Source organism: Gastrolobium bilobum, unplaced genomic scaffold (genome assembly GCF_033153095.1).
Source record: "Gastrolobium bilobum isolate Gb01-03AN ecotype WA unplaced genomic scaffold, APGP_CSIRO_Gbil_v1 utg4369, whole genome shotgun sequence".
In the NCBI taxonomy this organism is placed as follows: Eukaryota; Viridiplantae; Streptophyta; class Magnoliopsida; order Fabales; family Fabaceae; genus Gastrolobium; species Gastrolobium bilobum.
The window spans coordinates 70,318-77,441 of NW_026896497.1; positions in this window are offsets into that span (position 1 = coordinate 70,318).

Here is a 7,124-nt window from a genome sequence, read left to right on the forward strand (position 1 = left end):
CTCTGAGGATAGGTAAACTATGTGAACAGATCTTATATTGTGATGATCATCAAGTGGCATTTCGTATTTTTTGGTTCTGCAAAATAAAACGCGTAGAATGTGGAGACATAGTTAAAAGAAGTGCTATATGAATACTCCAAGCATGTAATAGTAGTAACTCTATTTAAGCAGCCATTCTGCTTAATTACAAGTTTTGTTCATTATGAAAAAGAGTGTAAAGCTAAAGTAATTTCTTTTTCTTGTTGATAAAATAAATTTAGGGAGAAAGGAGGTTATCCCATTCTATAGTCACAACTGACCTACTTATTGCTGTGAATTACTATTTAATCATATCAATTGAGCTAGCATTCGTTGGCACTTAATATATACTAGTCCAAATACTCAATAAATACTAACCCCATTGGACGCATGATTTCATTCCAACAAAAAGGACGTTTTGATATGAACCTTTCATTCCAACATATTCCATTGAAACTCATATTTCTTCCTTTCCAAATTTGCCAAAGGATAAACGTTAAGGGTTTGTTTGGTGGACATGATAGGATAAGGGTGGGATATGATATGGGGTGATAAGGGTAGGATATGATATGGAGCTGATAAGCCTATATCATGTCCTGTGTTTGATGAGCACCTGATTAGCAATATGATAAGATTATGTAGAAAGAGAAAGGAGAAAGAAGGAAAAATAAAATATAATGCAATAAAACAAATATATTAGGTAGCGAGAGGATATATTAGATAGCGTGGGGATATATTGGGTATCCAATATTAGTATCATATCCTGTTGAATCATAACTCAGCTCGCCTCATAGGATAATAAATCATGTATTAAATAGGATAAAATGAAACAATAGGATAAGCTAATCATATCCTATTAATCCACCAAACAAGAGATAAAAATAGGATATGATAAATTATCTTATCCTATCTTCTTTATCAAGTGCTCCAAACAGGCTCTAAAAGTTAAAACTTCCCTATGGTCATCTGGGCAATAACATCAACTCTAAGCATCGGAGGAATGTGAACCATAACGCTGGAGTTAAGGCACTCAATGAATAGATGCATTTCCGTTTCTAAACTGTTTTGTCAAAGGCGGCAAATGATATAATCATTTCACCCCATAAGATTAAGTTATTAAATGAAGTTATATTAATATTTTTATATTTCCCTAACGTTCCCTCACATATAAGTCTATTGGGCTTGAAGAATGGATGAAGAAACTCTTCAATATTTAATTATTTTTTATAATAGAATAGGGGTGGTAATAATCGAATTTTTGACCAGTGGTCACGGAGGTCTGATACCATATAAAGAAGGGTTAATGTTAATGTTTCTCATGTTATAGGAGATAATTTTATTTCCTACACACACATAAAAGTGTATGGGACCCAACTTTTCTTTTTTTCTCTCTTCTCCACACACGGCCCCACATGGGTCTCACACTTTTATGTACGTGAAGGAAATAAATTTTGTTTCCTATAACATGAGAAATGTTAATCCCTATAAAGGATTAATCTATTAGGTTAGGCTACATTAATATTTTTATATTTCTTTAACATAGATGTTATAATGACCCTAGCTTGTAAATAATGAATTTACAAATTTATTAAGGAATAATAGTAATTAGTGAAGAATTAATTAGAGGATAAGTCTAATTAGATAAATTAGTCACCTTGTGAAAACGAGTTAAAAATGACAGTTTAAAGGTAAAAATGCGAATAGACAAAGTTATCCGAAAGTTAAAAACAATATAATGAATATTACCGCAAAAATAATATAAGTCAATGTGTAAAGTTTGAAGAAGAGTTAAGTGAATAGGATAAATAAGTTTATACCCACTTGGATAATACAACTCACTTAACTGACTTTCATTCAGCCACAAAATCACACTTCCATCGACCTCTCTTCCCCAATAAGCCGTGAAAAGCCATTTTCATAGAGAAAGAAAACTTGAAATTCATAGGTGGAGCTACACTTGACGAAATCACTTGGTTCCAAAAGCAAAATTGCTTAGAATCCTCTCCTTAACAAAGCTCAAACCTCATCCCTTTGTAAGAAGCATTGGTGAGTAAGATATTTCTCCTTAAAAGCTTAGGTCAAAAAGGGTGTTTGAGGATTTTGAGAGAGTTTGAGCTCATTGGTACTTGGGAAAACTTCATCCAAGGATCCTTGTAGGATTTGTGGTCAGTTTTCACCACTCAAATCAAGTTTTCATGAAATTTTGAGAAATCTATGTTGAATGAATAGTAAAATTCAAAAATTCATGGTATGGATAGTTAGAGAGTGATTTGGATATAGCTTTATTTGTTAAATATCCTTAGGATTGCTTCTTGATGAAAGACAACAAAAGAAATCACCATTTAGCTCACCATAGAAAATCATGGTTTTTGGCTATATGTCAATTTCAAAAATTTGATGGCTTGAGTAGTTAGAGGGTGATTTGTATGTGAGTCCTTTTGTTAAACATGCTTGGGATTAGTTCCCGTAAAAGGAAAAATTATGAAATCATCATTTAGAACACTTTGATAAATTGGACTCAAAATCAAGTGTAGGTGTCTTGTATGTGTAGTCTTGGAAATTGAATGTGGTAGACTAGTATATATGTATTGATTGTCTTCACATATTTGGAATATGTTGTGATATTTTGAGAGATTGTGGTTGTGACCCCTTGAATATAAGGAGTGCATTGGAGGACAGTGCTTGACAGGTAATCTTTCGGTCCTTATCGTTAATCCCCTATTTGTTCCACCAGACTCTGAGAGATGATGGTTCTTTGATATAGTATGTTGTAAATAAATTGATATAATGATGCATGTATATGTATGTATGTCTGTGTCCCACACAAGACGGTGTTTTCTTGCGTAACACATACATGTTGTATTCTCTGGCCAGTATGATTCATTATTGCACACATTCATTGATATACATATTCTGATCCATACATAATTTTTATATTGTTTTTTGCCTTAAGTGAACTCGGGGGTGGAGGAGCCCTCCAAAGACTCCTAGTTTGCTGAGATGATTATCTCACTCTGCGTTATGGGAATTACCATTTCAGATACAGTAGCTGATGGTGCTGAGGCATCTCACGACAAGATGCCGGAGGAGAGATACTATTTGACATGATAGTCATCGCTTGACTGTTATTTTGATATTTATATGACATGTTATTATTTTGAGTTATATATGCCATGTTGATAATCTGTATATGTTATTATTGATGATTGCACATATCTATGTTACTTATTTAATTACATCTTTTTTGTGTAGTTGATATGTAATCATATAAGTAATATTATGGACATTGCTTTGGAGAGGATGGCTAGGTAATATGATGTATGCTTAAATTATATTAAACTGTTAATCAGGTTGGAATTGTCATGGTGGGAATTATCCCTAGTGGTCTAAAATACAGACGAAATATCGTTCATTTTATTTTGACTAAAGAGACGATAAGGAATTTGCAATACATGAGGAAAAAGAAAAATTAATCACGTTTTTACATTAGACTGGGTAGTGAATTAGCAAAAGAGAGCTTCCGCGTTTAATTACTTAAACTTATCATGTTTAATATCATATGTATATTAATATTTTGGGTTCGCAGGGGGTGTTACAGATGTTGCCATAGAAAATTGGGATAACTTGAGTTGATTGGCAATTATTAGCAAACAAAAGAATTTTGTTTCAGTTTAATTCTTATGTAAAAATTTTAAACACACTATTATTTATGGTTAATTGTTTTAACAACAATTAATATGAATTGGTTGATTAATTGTAAGCTTGGCACAAATGAGCCAACCCATCGGGTTGGCTCGTAACCCGGCAAAAATGAGCCAGGTTGGGTTAGGAAAAATGAGTTAGTAACTCGAGTCAGCTTAACTCGTTTCAGCTCGAAAAAAACTGAGCCAACCCACGGGTCAAACGGGTTGGCTAACGGGTTATGGTTTTTTTTTTAATATAAAAGTATACAAATTAATGAAGGTAAAGTGGAACCTAAAATCCCAATTCCAAAGACCCAAACAAAAATACCCTACAGCTGCCAATAAGTCCAAAATCGTGCATTGATAAACCTTTGGTTTACCATATTTTTAGGCTTAATTATATGAGAATTATATGGTAGATTGCATGGAATTCAAGTTTTTACAACACATAAATCATAAGATAGGAAATTGAGCTGACGTTTTGATTTTCTTTGCAATTTGAGGGTAAAACCACACTTGTTGGTGCTAAGAAGTGATGAAGAAATCATGACAAAGAGTTGCAGCTCAATATGAACCAAAGGAGGCCAAAATACTACAAGTCAAGGGCCAGATTAGCACGCTCGAGCGCAAAGAATGGACGCTCGAGCGCGTCTAGGCAGGGAAACCAGCTAATTTGAGCAATCCAGGACGCTCAAGCGCCCACTAGCACGCTCAAGCGCCCAAGATTACAAGAACTTACCATCGAGGAGCACGCTCGAGTGCACAGTTGGATGCTCGAGCGCGTGTGGGCAGGCAGAATTCCTAAGTTTGTGCACAAGAGGACACTCAAGTGCCCTGTAGCGCGCTTGAACGCCCAAATACGAACCCAATCAGGCCAAGATTTGAATTGATTTGCTAATTGATACAGATTTGTAATATTCTGAATAAAAGCGGAAAGAAATCAATCTTGATTTATTAATTGATAGAGATTCATGGGGATATTGGATGGAGAATTAAAAAGATATGGCTTCAATGGTTATAAATAGGAAGCTGAGGGTCAAGGAAAGAGACCAATTCGCCAATCCAGAGAATTACACAGAAACCTGAAGGAGGAATCCTGTTGCGGAGCGTTGGAGCACTGAGGAACCAAGTCAACATCACACCAATGGAGACTTGGGGTTCTCTTTTCTTATTTATTGTTTTTCAATTCAATATATTAAGCTAAGTTTTTATGTAGTTAAGGGTAGATGGAACCCAATTGAATCTTTATGTTTATGAATTAAATTGTCTCTGAATTCTTCTATTTCTATATTTGAATGAATTTATCTGTTTTTTAATGCTTTCTATGAGTTTGCTCCTTATAAATTGATTTAAGGGAATTGTATGACAATAGGGATGCTGGTGCATGAACCCTGATTTGATAAATTCATCATAATCCTTGTGATCTAGGGATAGACATAGGGCAATTGTGCAATCTTTAAATTCTTGATCTTAATGCATGTTTTCTTGGGGAATAATCGGGGAACCAGAGTTCTTTCAAGATCACATATATTTAAGGTAACAAGGAATTGAGCCCTAATTAACTTAGAAAGAATTGATTGGCAATATATTAAGAGTAGATTCTTGACCGTTTAATTCATAGCATAACAAGGATATTGGGGGAAGCCGAAACTCTAACTACGCTTGTTTTAAATCTTTAATCAATCATATTTTCAATTGCTTTTTAATTCTGAATTTTAAATTGCATGTTATTAATTCTTTTCAATTCCAATTCTTTTCATCTAAACTTTGATTGTCCAACTAAACCGCAATTAGCGAATTAGTGTTTGAAAATCCGATCCTCATGGGAATGATCTCGTACTCCGGTACACTTTATTACTTAACGACTGGTGCACTTGCCAAGTCGCAACATGCATTAAGGACCTTTTTTATAGTATGTGTGACAGTGTGAATGTGGTGCCAACTGCCAATAAGTCCAAGTCCAAATGCAAAAGGAATTTTCTCTGGTTTATCTGTATAATGTCTTTCTATTGAATGAATTAATAATTTAGGAAAAAATGTAGAAGTTATAGCATCAATGGAATTTTATTTTATTTTTCTATTTTTTCGAGCCAACCCTAACCCGGCTCAAGTTGGATTGGGTTGAGTTTTCTGGCTCGTTTATTTTTCGAGTCAACCCTAACCCAGCTCATTTTTTTCGGGTTGAACGCGGGTTGGGTCGGGTTGGCCCGTTTTGCCAACCCTAATTAATTGTAGGGTTGTTCTAATTTATGTACTTTTTCTTTGCTGGATATATATTTGATTTATATGGATACTTTTCTTTTCACAGATTTAAAATGAATGTTTTGCTTACTATGTTTATCAAAGATTGATATTATATAATTTAAAATGAATATAGATTTAAATCAATGCTTTGGGGTCACATGTCAGTATCTTTGGTAGTGGAGGAATTTGGCCAATCATGATGATAATTATATGAGATCTATCTACTCAACCATGCATTATTATTGCTAATTATATATCCTTCATTCGGTTTGAAAGGGTGAAAATACAAAATTCTAATCATCAGGAACCCCTTTAGCACGTTGTCCAAATAATTTGGCAAGAACCCTAAGCATCATGGGTTGAATTAAACTTTGATGAGGCAATGCATACCACTTCAATGAAGGTTGGTTGTGGTGGCATTTTGCGGAATAATAAAGGCTAGTGGTTAGGTGAATTTTTAGGTGGAATAGGAATATGCAAATCTTTAATGGTTGAAGTAAAAGGTGTCTTGATAGGGCTAGAGTATGCTTAGGCCTTAGGCAATAGACATATCATTGTATAGGGAGACACTTTAGCTATTGTTGGGGTGTGTTCTTCCATTAATGATTGGTGGCTGAGCATGCATTGCATTTATTGGTGCATGGCTCAATGTTTGAAAAATCATTCCAATAAATAGTACATACCTCATTATTAAGGAAGATTCTAGAATGAGGTGCAGGGTTTCATCTCACCTCTATATATAGATAAGAAAAACCCTTTGAAAGGGTTAGCTTAGAGCCTGTGAGTATCCTCTGAAGACAAGTTTGATTGAGTGACCTATTTAGAGAAGAACTTTGTAACCACCATTGTTGGTGAAGTTTGAGAAAGAACTTTAGTGCTACTAAGGAAGTTTGACAATTGTAGTCCCATTACTTTCGTAGTGGAAAATTTTCTAGACTAGGTCCCATGGTTTTAACTCCTCTGCATTAGGGGAGATATTCCACGTTAAAACTTATTGTATGTTTTTCTCTCCATCTCTACTTTTACATTTTTATTATTGTGTTTGGTCCGATCTGACAACTATAGACTGACTTCCAAGTACCAAGCAGGTGCTTCACTTGATGACCTGTGTTTTGCCTCCGCTTTGATTGAGGGACCCCGTCCCAATAATGGTATCAGAGCTCGAGCTCTAAGGGTTTT